The sequence below is a fragment of the Theropithecus gelada genome, chromosome 11, assembly GCF_003255815.1.
Source record: "Theropithecus gelada isolate Dixy chromosome 11, Tgel_1.0, whole genome shotgun sequence".
Taxonomy (NCBI): domain Eukaryota; kingdom Metazoa; phylum Chordata; class Mammalia; order Primates; family Cercopithecidae; genus Theropithecus; species Theropithecus gelada.
Window position 1 is genome coordinate 60,235,535 of NC_037679.1, and position 14,552 is coordinate 60,250,086.

Consider the following 14,552-nt stretch of genomic DNA (forward strand, 5'->3'; position numbering starts at 1 on the left):
GCGTAAACCCAGGGGGGGGGGGTTTGCATTGGCCAAAAATTGCCCCCCCTCTCCAAACCAGGGGGAAAAGAGGGAACCCTTTCCAAAAAAAAAAAAAAAAAAAAAAGAAATTAAACTGGATGATGATACAGAAATAGGCTGGTAAAAGGTAGGAGTTAGTTCAGGCTGAGATTTGATGATGAGGGCAAGCGTCTCTGAGAAGCTGAAATTTGAACTGAGACCTGAATGCTGGGAAACCAGTGTGGGAAGATGGAGGGGTAGGGTGTTCCATGCAGAGGGATCTGTAAGCACGGAGATGAGCTGTCCCACATAAGCAGCTTCTTCAGTCATCTTCTCCATTAAATAGCCTCCACCATATATATTTTAGGCATTTTTATGAGAATGTGTCCATATTATATTACACATTTCCTGCCTTATTAAACAGATTATTATATATCAGGAAGGGTTGGGTGGCTTTGTTCTTATCTCTTTTTCTAGCAAGTTTTTTATCAATAGTTTTAATAATGACCTATGTCAGTCAGGGTCTAATCAGGAGATAAAAGCACAAGTAAATTGAACAGAGAAAGTTTTATATAAGTAATTAACTATGACAGGGGATTCGAGTAATGGAGGGTTGGCTAGTCAAGGGTAAGAATAACTCTAAAGAATAGAGAAGTAGCAGATATTAGGAGCAGCTACCACCCCTGAGAAGACTCCTTCCTACAGTGCTAAGCTGCACATCCTGCTGGAAGAGGTACAGCCATGGCAGTGCAGTTTGCTGGGGGCTCTAGAAATCTGCCCTCTGGAGTACTAGGGGAAGCTGCCTGGAGTGGCTCCAGGGAAGTCATTCTTTGGGAGTTGCTACATCAGCAGCACTACTCTGTGAAGCCTCCTGAGAGGATACTGAAAATCTGCCTTTGGGGAGTACCATGTGTTTCCAGCCACCACACACTGCAGGAGCTGGGTACTATAGAAGTATGTGCTGCAGAAGCCTGCTGAGGTATCATACTGGTATCAAGAAGAGAAACCCCTTCCTCCTCCAGTGTCCCTCCCAGTGCCTTTTGCTGGCAAAGCTTAACGTTGAATCAGCTGACAAAGGAGAAATAGTTACAAAGTCCAGCTCCGTTATTGCAAAGCAGGCAATGAAGTTGCATTTGGAGCTGAGGGGAAATAAGTTAATATCTGGTGCATAGCCCAGATGACCTGTTCATCAAGCTTTCCGGTAGGGTGAAACTAGAAGATTGTATTAAATGACAAGACTCAGTAGCTGGCACTCAGCCAAATCCAGCAAGGTGACATTTAATAATTTTGCATTGACCATTTCTAATGTGTATTTTCTTTTTCTTTCAATCTTTTAAAAAATATTTACTCATTCAATGAAAATGTTATTTAAACATACATTTGGTTATTAATGAGATTTGAGATTTTTTCACATTTTTATTTTATTCATATACATTTGTTTGAATAGAAAAGGAAGTACATAGAATATTACATTAATATAACTAAAAAATTAAAAAAATAATTTTTAATGTAAAGTCTTACAGTCAAATTCAGCAAAACAACTACCTTGGTACAGTGTGGGAGAAATGTTGCTGAACATCATAAGAGGAACAGATTTGGGAGTTGAGCTGAATGCAAGCTCGGTGTGAGTCACTAGCATAATGAAACTGCCAAAAAAAAAAAAAACCCCGCCTACTTTGATCCCAAGCTGCATACATTAAAATATAACATGGAGAAATAGATAGCTTCCTAGTCCAGATCTGATTACAAATGGAATATTATATTTTGTGAGAGTCAATGTATGGGGGTATGGTGAAGTCGAACCTGATTTAGGTCTTTCTTCACTTTGATGGATTGTAGTGAAACTCATTCCCATTTCTCTGCATTAGTCATCCATCCTTGAGACACATTCCTTCAGTAAAGTCTTCCGTGACCATTCCAGCTTGAATGAATTCTTCCCTCTTCTGAATTCCTGTGGCAACTATTTTTGGAGTCTATTTGATAGTTAGTCATATACAACTCTTCTTTTGTTGTCTTGAATTACATTCAATGACATTATGAAAATCTACCACATAAAGAGAACCACTCATAACATTTGCATACTGAATAATTTAAATGTTACCTTGGTTACTTTTTTATCTTAATTTCTTATTCATTCATACGGCTTTTAGAAACAAACTTAGGATGTGCTATGCATCCTTTTTATCGTACTTTTTTCAGTTAACATCGTACCATAAGCATACTAGAAAGTAAGTGAGTGAAAGTGAAGTTATTATTGCAGTAGCTGTTCTGAATCATTTCATAAAATGCAAATAACTCCAAATGGCATCTTCACTAATAATGGTATTATTTGCAATACACCTCATGACTCTTTTTTTTTGGTTTGTTTGTTTTGAGATGGAGTCTCGCACTGTCACCCAGGCTGGAGCGCAATGGCGGGATCTCGGCTCACTGCAACCTCTGCCTCCCAGGTTCAAGTGATTCTCCCGCCTTAGCCTCCCGAGTAACTGGGATTACAGGTGCCTGCCACCACACCCGACTGATTTTTGTTATTTTTAGTTGAGACGAGATTTCACTATGTTGGCCAGACTGATCTCGAACTCCTGATCTTGTGATCCACCTGCCTTGGCCTCCCAAAACGACTCTTTATAAGACACTAGTGTATTGAGAATCTGTAGCTGAATGCTGCTCATCTAGATAATAAGATCCTTAACTGTAAATAAGCTACCTTATTTATCTTTATATCATCACTGCCTAGCACAGTGCCTGGCATATAGTAGGAGTTCAATAAAGTCATGCTGAACGGAAATTGTGCCTAATTTTGCATATCAAAATGTGTGCTGCTTTTATAAGCAAAAGAAGGACAGAGACAGTGATTTTTAAATGTTCTGAAGAAGCACAGGAAGTGTAGTATTTTGCTAGTCAGAAAGGGTCTTTATAAAATTTCTTTCATTTGATGAAATAAGGAGTTTTCTATTCAAAGACCTCCATGTTTTGAAAATTGGTAATAGGCCAGGCACATTGGCTCACACCTGGAATCCCAGAAATTTGGGAGGCTGAGGCAGGAGGATTTCTTGAGCCCAAAAGTCTGAAACCAGCCTGAGCATAATCTTCTCTACAAAAAAAATACAAAAAATTACCCAGGTGTGGTGGTGAGTACCTGTAGTCCCAGCTATCAGGAGACTGAGATGGGGGATTACTTGAGCCTGGGTGGTCAAGGCTGCAATAAGCTGAGACTGTGCCACTGCCCTCCAACCTGGGCAACATAGTGGGAGTCTGCCACAACAAAGAAAAGGAAAAGAAAGAATAAAAGAAAATTGGTAATGATGAACTGGAATCATATCTAATTAGAAATAACCAATCAGAGAGTAAGTTATTAACCCACAACCAAGCATTATGCTGAAAAACATGGACTAAAGCTACAAATGGTCTGTAGATTCAATATTTCATTGTCATCTTTGGTTTTGTAAATAAAAGAAACAACATGTTAGAAGAAATTTTAATTTCTTGATGGAACTAATGTTTATCCAGTATTATTTTCTGCCTGAAACTCTTTCTGAAAGTGGCATCTTGCACGAGCCAACGTCGATTCGAAATAATGTGAAAATACTGATTTGTAAATATGATTCATAAGGATATTTTAGTGGAATGTAAACTGCCACTATAAGTTTTTCAACTTCACTCTGAATTTATTACAACTGTAAAAATCAAACCTGGTAAAACCCACTTTCAAAATAAAGCAGTATAATAGCTCAACAAAGATTTATTTAACAATATGGGTGCCTACAATAAATCTTGAAATTGATTCATATTTTTGAATTTGGTGCTTAGAGGAGAAATTAGTAAAGTGAAAAATACTTCAAATATTGCTACTTTCTCACTTTGCAGGACTTTGATAAATTATGATAAACTTATAAAAGTTATCATCTGAGGCCAGGCACGGTGGCTTATGCCTGTAATCCTAGCACTCTGGGAGGCCAAGGCAGGTGGATCACTTGAGGTCAGGAGTTTGAGATCAGCCTGACCAATGTGGTAAAACTCCGTCTCTACTAAAAATACAAAAATTAGCTGAGCATGGTGGCATGCACCTGTAATCCCAGCTACTTGGGAAGCTGAGGCATGAGAATTGCTTGAACCCTGGAGGCAGAGGTTGCAGTGAGCCGAGATCGTACCACTGCACTCCAGCCTGGGCAACAGAGTGAGACTCTGTCTCAAAAAAAAAAAAAAAGTTATCATGCGAGTCTCTTATTAGGTCCCTGTGAGTCCTATTTTTTCTAATATCTGGGATGTTTGAAAGTTATTGATGAGATATGTGGAATTCTCAATAGAGACTCCAGAGAATCAAAGCTTTCTATGTAATCATTCATTACAAAGGTATTTATTGGGGCCTCTGATATGTTAGACAAACTATAAGGCCTTGTGATATTTGTATTTCAAATGCTTTTCTTGGATATTTAGTATTAATGTCGAGCATCTTAAAACATATTAATGTGTTACTATGATTAAAATCATCCACATATTGATTGATCCTCCATCAATGAAAAGTGAATCAGTGCATGTGCCATTTTCCAGTTAGGCAAAACCTCTAGATTCTGGTAAGGATCTAAAGCATAGGTAGCATTCCTCTCAAGCCACTTGAGAAACATCATTATGATCATCTTCTTTGAGGTGCATTTTAGGAAGTAGCATAATTCCTGATCTGAAAGGAGCTTTAAAGATCAACACGTTAAACTTCCACTTCTGGCCAAGATGGAGTGACAGGCACAAGATTTACTCTCCCATGGGAAACAATCACAAAAGAAAAAACAGACAAAATGTATGAAACAACTATTTTCAAGACACCAAATATTTGGGCGACCCAAAACAAGGACCTCTGAGAGACAGAAAACAAATGAAATGAGCCCTGCTGGGCCCCATCTTACCATCTTGACATAGTTTCTAGACAGCACCGTGAAAAGCGAGAATGTAGGCAGGACCTGAAAGACTCTAAGTTGAGAAGTTGTTGCTAGAAGTTGGGAAACAAAGGCAACTAGAGTTCACAGAAAGAAGTACCAGAAAGCAAAGAACTGCACAGAGCTCGAACCTCGAAGATCTGCAGAGGTCTCCCTCAAGTATTCAGCAAGTGCTGATCAATGCATATATGTCAGGAGAATACCCAAGGCGAGAGAAAGAATCATCCAAAAGAATTTCCAGTAAGACTGGAACACCTCATAATTCACAGAGCAATGAGGAGAATACTCAGAAAAGTCTTTCCTCCTGGAAACATAGAGAAAATTTAGCAAGTAAAGTTTAACAATGTATAACAAGGATAATACATCATGACCAAGTAGGATTTATCCTGGACTACAAGGTTGGCTTAGTATATGAAAATCAATCAATATAATTTACCATAGTAGCAAACTAAAAAAGAAAAACCATATGATCATATTTACGAACATGGGAAAAGCATTTCACAAAGTTCAACATCCATTACAGATAAAAACTCAGCAAACTACTAATAGAAATTATCTTCCTCAACCTCATAAAATACCTCTATGAAATGATTATAGTTAAAATTACACTTAATGATAAAAGACGGAATGTTTTCCTCCTAAGATAATGAATGGGACAAGTGTGTTTGCACTTACCACTTGTATTCATTTTACTATCCGGTGGAATAATATAAAAAGAGTTAAAACTGTCCTTATAATCAGACGACATGATCATCTATAAAGAAACTCACAATGGAATCTATAAAAAGGAACTAATAAGTGAATGTAGCTAGGTTGCAAAAAATGAGATTGATATAAAAACTCAATTGTATATCTGTCAATCTGCAACAAACAATGAGAAATTGAGATTTTAAAAACCAAGTCACTTATAATTAGCCCCCAAATATGAAATACTAAATACTTAAGGATAAATCAAACAAAAGATACGTAAGAATTGTACACTGAAAACTACAAAACATTGCTGAGATAAATTTAAGAAGACCTAATAAATGGAAAGATATACCATGTTTATTAGTCAGAAGACTCAATATTGTTAAGACGTCAGTCTTAACAAATTGATCTGTAGATTCAGTGCAATCCAGTCAAACTCCCAGAGGGTGTTTTATGTGTGCATATGTGAAAATTGACAAATGAATTTAAAAATTTATAGGGATGTGAAAGGACCTAGAATAGCCAAAACAACTCTGAAAAAGAACAAAAAGTCAAGTCTTTGACTTGAGACAAAGGGTCAAAGTCAATTCAATGGGTAAAGAATTGACTTTTCAACGTGTGATACGGAAACAATTCAAACCCATGTGCAAAAAATGAATTTGGGAAAACTCATATACAAAAGTTAACTCAAATGGATTATAGTTCAAAGTGTAAAATTTAAAACCATAAAAATTCTAGGAGAAAATAGAAAATCTTTGTTATCTTGGGTTAGTCAAGGATTTCTTAAATATGACAGTAAAAGCACAATTCATAAAAGAAGAAAAAAATGGATAACCTAGACTTCAAAATTAAAACTTCCCTTTTCAAATGATGTTTTCAAGAGAATGAAAAGAAGGATGGGGCCAAGATGGCTGACTAGAAACAGAACTGATCAGAAGTTTCCGTCAAAAAGAACCATCATTAGTGTGTGAATCCTTCATTGGCAACCAAGGTATCCAGGTTCTCTCATCAGAACTGACTAGGTGGCTGAACTTGATCCACAGAGGGGAAGGAAGAGCAGTGTGGTGCAGCGGCCCACCTAAGAGCCACACGGGGCAGGGGAGCCCCCATCCCCCAGCCAAGGGAGGCAGTGAGTGAGTGTGCTACTCAGCGGGGGAAACTGTGCTTTATTCCACGGAACTGTGCAACCCATGAATTGGAAGATCCCACTCAGGCACCCACGCCACTGGGACCTAGAATGCCAACCCTGGAGCCGCACAGAGATTCTCAACAACGTTTCAGCTGGAATCTGCCTAACCCTGGGGAGCTCCTGGAAGGAGGGGTGACCAGCACCACAGCTGCTGCTGCCTAAGCCATTTGAGCTCCTTGGGGGAGGGGCAGCAGCCAGCACTGGGACTCATAACTGCCTAATACACTAAGCTGTCTGTGTGGGGAAGGGGTGGCAACCATCTCTATAGCTCCAGGACATGCTTTTCCCCTGCTAGAACCAGGGAGGCTGGATGGCTTGGTCCCCGAGTGGTCCGCCACAGCTCAACACACTGGCTGTGGCAGACTGCAACCAGAGTGCCTCTTCAGGCCTGACCCTGACATATCCTTCCTCACTTCATGTAGGGTGGGGCTTCCCTACAGGAACTCCAACAACTCCAGCCAGAGGCTCAGGGACAGAACCTGGATCTCCCTAGGCGTGAGCCTGTAGCAAGAGGAGTGGCCACAGTCTCTGCAGACCAGCAGACTTAGCCCAGATTGCCCCCCAGCAAGGCACACTGCCTCCACCAAGGGACAGTCAAAATGCTTCGTTAAATGGGTCCCATTTCCCTTGCCACCAAAATGGGTGAGACCTTCCAACAGGGTTGTCAGACACCCTGTACAGGAGTGATCCTACTGGCATCAGGTTGGAGCCCCCCAGGTCAGAGATCCCAGAAGAAGGAGCAGGCACCCATCTTTGCTGTTCTCTGGCCTCCTTGAGTGACATCTCCAGGTGCAGGAGTGAACCAGATAAATAGACTATAAAGTGAACCCCTGGCAAACCACAGCAGCCCTACAGAGGAGGGACCTGACCAGTGAAAGAAAAACAAACAGAAAGCAACAACAACAGCACCAATAACAAAAGAAGTCCTCACAAAAACCCCATCCAATAGTCAGCAGCCTCCAAGATCAAAACTAGACGAACTTACAAAGATGAGAAAGAATCAATGAAAATACGCTGAAAACCCAAAAGGACAGAGTTCCTCTTCCCCTCCAAGTGATTGCAACGACTCTCTGGCAAGGGCACAGAACTGGATGGAAGATGAGACGGACAAACTGACAGAAGTAGGCTTCAGAACATGGGTAATAAAAAACTCTACTGAGCTAAAGGAGCACGTTCTAACCCAATGCAAAGAAGCTAAGAACCTTGAAAAAAAGGTTATAGGAACTGCTAACTAGAGAGAGTTTAGAGAGGAACATAAATGACCTGATGGAGCTGAAAAACACAGTACAAGAACTTTGTGAAGCATACGGAAGTATCAATGGCTGAACTGACCAAGTGGAAGAAAGGATATCAGAGTTTGAAGACCACCTCACTGAAATAAAGCATGCACACAAGATTAGAGAAAAAAGAATAAAAAGGAACAAACAAAACCTCCAAGAAATATGGGACTTCATAAAAAGACCAAACCTACGATTAACTGGAGTACCACCTGAAGCAGACATGAAGAATGGAAACGAACTGGAAAACAAACTTCAGGATATTATCCAGGAGAACTTCCCTAACCTAACAGGCCAACATGTAAATCCAGGAAATACAGAGAACACCACTAAGGTACTCCACAAGATCAACCCCAAGAAACATAATCATCAGATTTTCCAAGGCCAAAATTAAGGAAAACATGTTAAGGGCAGCCAGAGAGAAAGGTCAGGTCACCTACAAAGAAAAGCCCATCAGACTAACAATGGACCTCTCAGCAGAAACTCTACAGGCCAGAAGAGATTGGGGGCCAGTATTCAACATTCTTAAAGAAAATAATTTTCAACCCAGAATTTTATATCCAGCCAAACTAAGTGTCATAAGTGAAGAAATAAAATCCTTTCCAGAAAAGCAAATGCTGAGGGTTTGTTACCCCCACGCTGGCCTTGCAAGAACTCCTGAAAGAAGCACTAAATATGCAAAGGAAAAACTGGTACTAGCCACTGCAAAAATACACCAAAATATAAAGACCAATGACACTATGAAGAAACTGCATCAACTAGTGTGCAAAATAACCAGGTAGTGTCATGATGACAGGATCGAGTTCACACATAACAATACTAAGCCTAAATGTAAATGGGCAAAATGCCCCAATTAAAAGACACAAACTGGGAAATTGGATAAAGAGTCAAGACCCTTTGGTGTGCTGTATTCAGGAGCCCCATCTCAAGTACAAAGACCCACATAGGCTCAAAATAAAGGATGGAGGAAATTTTACCAAGCAAATGGAAAGCAAAAAAAAAAAAAAAAAGCAGGGGTTGCAAACCTCATCTCTGACAAAACAGACTTTAAACCAATGAAGTTCAAAAAAGACAAAGAAGATAATTAAATAATGGTAAAGAGAACAATTCAACAAGAAGAACTAACTATTGGCTGGGCACGGTGGCTCACACCTATAATCCCAGCACTTCGGGAGGATGAGGCAGGTGAATCACGAGGTCAGGAAATCAAGGCCATCCTGGCCAACATGGTGAAACCCCATCTCTACTAAAAATACAAAAATTAGCTAGGCATGGTGGCACGTGCCTGTAATCCCAGCTACTTGGGAGACTGAGGCAGGAGAATTGCTTGAATCCGGGAGACAGAGATTGCAGTGAGCCTAGATCATGCCACTGAACTTCAGCCTGGCGAAAGAGCAAGTCTCCATCTCAAAACAAAACAAAAAAGAGTTAACTATTCTAAACTTATATGCACCCAATACAGGAGCACCCAGATTCATAAAACAAGTTCTTAGAGACCTACAAAGAGACTTAGACTTCCATACAATAATAGTGGGAGACTTTAACACCCCACTGTCAATATTAGACAGATCAACAAGGCAGAAAATTAACAAGGATATTCAGGACTTGAACTCAGCTCTGGATCAAGTGGACCTAATAGACATCTACAGAACTCTCCACCCCAAATCAATATAATATACATTCTCAATGCTACATGGCACTTATTTTAAAATTGACCACATAATTGGAAGTAAAACACTCCTCAGCAAATGCAAAAAAAAAAAACTGAAATCATAACAAACAGTCTCTCAGACTACAGTGCAATCAAATTAGAACTCAGGATTAAGAAACTCATTTAAAACCACACAATTACATGGAAATTGAATAGTTCGCTCCTAAATGACTCCTGGGTAAATAATGAAATTAAGGCAGAAATAAAGAAGTTCTTTGAAACCAATGAGAACAAAGAGACAACATACTGGAATCTCTGGGACACAACTAAAGCAGTTTTAAGAGGGAAATTTATAGCACTAAATTGCCCACATCAGAAAGCTAGAAAGATCTCAAACTGATACACTAACATCACAATTAAAAGAGCTAAAGAGGCAAGAGCAAACTAATCCAAAAGCTAGCAGAAGACAAGAAACAACTAAGATCAGAACAGAATTGAAGGACATAGAGACACAAAAACCTTCCAAAACCAGGAACTGGTTTTTTTGAAAAAAATAACAAATACTGCTAGCTAGACTAATAAAGAAGAAAAGAGAGAGGAATCCCATAAAAAATGATAAAGGGGAGATCAAAACTGACCTCACAGAAATACAAACTACCAACACCTCTATGCAAATAAACTAGAAAATCTAGAAGAAATGGATAAATTCCTGGACACATACACCCCCCCAAGACTCAACCAGGAAGAAGTTGAATCCCCGAATAGACCAATAATAAGTTCTGAAATTGAGGCAGTAATTAATAGCCTACCCACCAAAAATAGCCCAGGACCAGATGGATTCACAGCCGAATTCTATCAGAGGTATAAAGAGAAGCTGGTACCATTCCTTCTGAAGCTATTCCAATCAATAGAAAAAGAGGGACTCCTCCCTAACTCATTTTATGAGGGCAGATCATCCTGATACCAAAGCCTGGCAGAGACACAACAAAAAATAGAAAATTTCAGGCCAATATCCCTGATGAATACCAATGTGAAAATCCTCAGTAAAATATTGGCAAACCGAATCCAGCAGCAAAAAGCTTATCCACCACGATCAAGTCAACTTCATACCTGGGATGCAAGGCTGGTTCAACATACATAAATCAATAAATGTAATCCCTCACATAAAGAGAACGAAACACAAAAACCACATGATTATCTCAATAGATGCAGAAAAGGCCATCAATAAAAATTCAACATCCCTTCATGTTAAAAACTCCCAATAAACTAGGTGTTGATTGAACATATCTCAAAATAATAAAAACTATTTATGACAAACCCACAGCCAATAGTATATTGAACAGGCAAAAGCTGGAAGCATTCCCTTTGAAAACCAGTACAAGACAAGGATGCCCTCTCTCACCACTCTTACTCATCATAGTATTGGAAGTTCTGGCCAGGACAATCAGGCAAGAGAAAGAAATAAAACGTATTCAAATAGGAAGAGAGGAAGTCAAACTGTCTCTGTTTGCAGATGACATGATTGTATATATAGAAAAGCCCATGATTTCAGCCAAAAATGTCCTTAAGCTGACAAGCAACTTCAGCAAAGTCTCAGGATACAAAATCAATGTGAAAAAATCACAGGCATTCCTTTACATCAACAGTAGACAAGCAGAGACCCAAATCATGAATGAATACCCATTCACAATCACTACAAAGAGAATATAATACCTAGGAATACAGCTAACAAGGGATGTGAAAGGCCTCTTCAAGGAGAACTACAAACCACTGCTCAGGGAAATCAGAGAGGACACAAACAAATGGAAAAACATTCCATCTTCATGGACAGGAAAAATCAATATTGTAAAAATGTTCATACTGCCCAAAGTAATTTATAGATTCAGCGCTATTCCCAGCAAACTACCATTGACATTCTTCACATAATTAGAAAAAGCTACTTTAAATTTCATATGGAATAAAAGAAGACCCCATACAGCCAAGACAATCGTAACCAAAAAGAACAAACCTGACTTCAAACTATACTACAAGGCTACAGTAACCAAAAGAGCATGATAATGGTACCAAAACAGGCACATAGACCAATGGAATAGAACCGAGACCTCAGAAATAACACCACATATCTACAACCATCTGATCTTCAACAAAAGTAACAAAAACAAGCAACGGGGAAAGGATCTCCTATTCAATAAATGGTGTTGGGAAAACGGGCTAGCCATATGTAGAAAACTGAAACTGGACCACTTGCTTATGTCTTATACAAAAATTAACTCAAGATAGATTAAAGACTTAAATGTAAAACCCCAAACCATAAAAACCCTAGAAGAAAACCTAGGCAATACCATTCAGGACATAGGCAAAGTCTTCATGACAAAAACGCCAAAAGCAATTGCAAAAAAAGCCAAAATTGACAAATACGATCTAATTAAACTAAAGAGCTTCTGCACAGCAAAAGAAACTATCATCAGAGTGAACAGGCAAGCTACAGAGTGGGAGAAAATTTTTGCAATCTACCTATCTGGCAAAAATCAAATATCCAGAATTTACAAACAACTTAAACAAATTTACAAGAAAAAACAGCCCCATGAAAAAGTGGGCAAAGGATATAAACAGAGACTTCTCAAAAGAAGACATACATGCGGCCAACAAGCATATGAAAAAAGCTCAACATCACTGATTATTAGAGAAATGCAAATCAAAACCATAATGAGATACCATCTAATGCCAGTCAGAATGCTGAAAAAGTCAAGAAACAATAGATGCTGGTGAGGCTGTGGAGAAATGGGAACACTTTTACACTGTTGTTGGGAGTGTAAATTACTTCAACCATTGTGGAAGACAGTGTGGGGATTCCTCAAGTATCCAGAACCAGAAATACCATTTGACCCAGCAATCCCATTACTGGGTATATACCTAAAGGAATATAAATCATTCTACTATAAAGACACATGCACACAAATGTTTACTGCAGCACTATTCACAATAGCAAAGTCACGGAACCTACTCAAATGTCCATCAATGATAGACTGGATAAAGAAAATGTGGCACATATACACTATGTTTATTGCAGCACTATTCACAATAGCAAAGTCATGGAACCAACTCAAATGCCCATCAATGATAGACTGGGTAAAGAAAATGGAGTACGTATACACTGTGGAATATTATGCACCCATAAAAAGGAATGAGATTATGTCCTATGCAGGGACATTTTTGAAGCTAGAAGCCATCATCCTCAGCAAACCAAGACAGGAACAGAAAACCGAACATTGCATGCCCTCACTCATAAGCAGGAATTGAACAATGAGAACCTATGGACACAGGGATGGGAACAACACACAATAGGGCCTACTGGGGAGTAGGGGCAGTGAGGGGATGGAAGTTAGAGGACAGGTCAATAGGATCAGCAAACCACCATGGCACACGTATACCTATGTAACAAACCTGCACATTCTGCACATGTATCCCAAAACTTAAATACATAAATAAATAAAATAAAATAAAAGAGAATTAAAAGAGAAGCCACACATTAGGAGAAAAATGTTTTCAAAAAATATGGCTGGTAAAGAACATCCACATCTTGCCTCTTAGAATACATAAAGAACACTCAAAACTCAGTGAATTCAAAAATCTTATTGAGCATAAGATTTGAACAGACATTTCACAAGAGAAGATATGCAGATGGCAAATAGCACACAAGATTATTTTAAATATTCATTTAAAAATGAGAATTAAACACAATGAGCTATCACAACACACCCATGAGAGTGGCTAAAATTAAAAAGACTGACCCTACCATGTGGAGGACCTTGAACCTTCATATGCTGCTGATGGAAATGTAAAATTGTACAGCCACTTAAGAAAACAGTGTGGCAGTTTTTCAGAAAGTTAAATGTTCATCTACTATATGATCTAGTGGAATCACTTCTGGGTATTTACTAAGAAAGTTAAAGCATATATTCATGCAAAGTTTTGTATATGGATATTTATAACAGCTTAATTTGTAATAGCCCCCAAACTATAAAGGACCCAAATGTCTATCATCAGGAGAATAGATAAACAAATTATTCCATGTGATGGAATACTACTCAGCAATAAAAAGAAATGTGCTACTGATATGTGCAACAACATGAATGAATCTCAAATTATGTTGAGTGATGAAAAAATGTTATATGATTCCATTTATATAAAACTCTGGAAATTTCAGAGTAATTGATAGCAACAGAAAGCAGATCAGTGTTTGCCCTGGAGATAGTACAGGGAAGGTGGCTGGTTAGAACGTGGCATGATAAAACTTCGGAGGCAATGGATATATTTGGTATCTTGGTTGTACTTATGGTCTCATGAGTATACACTTATGTTGAAACATCTAATTAAACAACTTATGCTGTCTGTTGTATGATTGTTGTACCTCCATAAAGCTGTTTTTAAAAAGATCTGCATATCCATTACCTCTCCCTTCCCATTTTATGGATGAGGGAATTGAGTCCTGAGGACAAGAAAACTTTTCCAAAGTCATACCACTAGTCCATACCAAAGTCATACCACTAGATTTTAGTTTGTTACTAAAATCAGAGGCATTAGGTTTGTCCATAATGAAGCTTCTGAATGAAAATAGAAGAGCTCCTGGTGTAATTCCAGGGAGCTGAGGGCCATTATCCTAAGTGAATTAATGCAAGAATAGAAAAACCAAACACCGCATGTTCTCACTTATGAATGGGAGCTAAACATTGAGTGCACATGGACAAAGAAGGGAACAGTAGACACTGGGGCCTACTTGAGGATGGAGGGTGAGAGGAGGATGAGGATTAGTG

At 38.8% G+C, this 14,552-nt stretch overlaps 1 protein-coding gene across 3 annotated transcripts in view; it reads left to right on the plus strand.

Moving 5' to 3' along the window:
- Positions 1-14,552, plus strand: part of ANO4 (anoctamin 4) — a 408,206-nt gene that overhangs the window by 303,257 nt on the left and 90,397 nt on the right. The gene's annotated exons all lie outside the window — the stretch shown is intronic.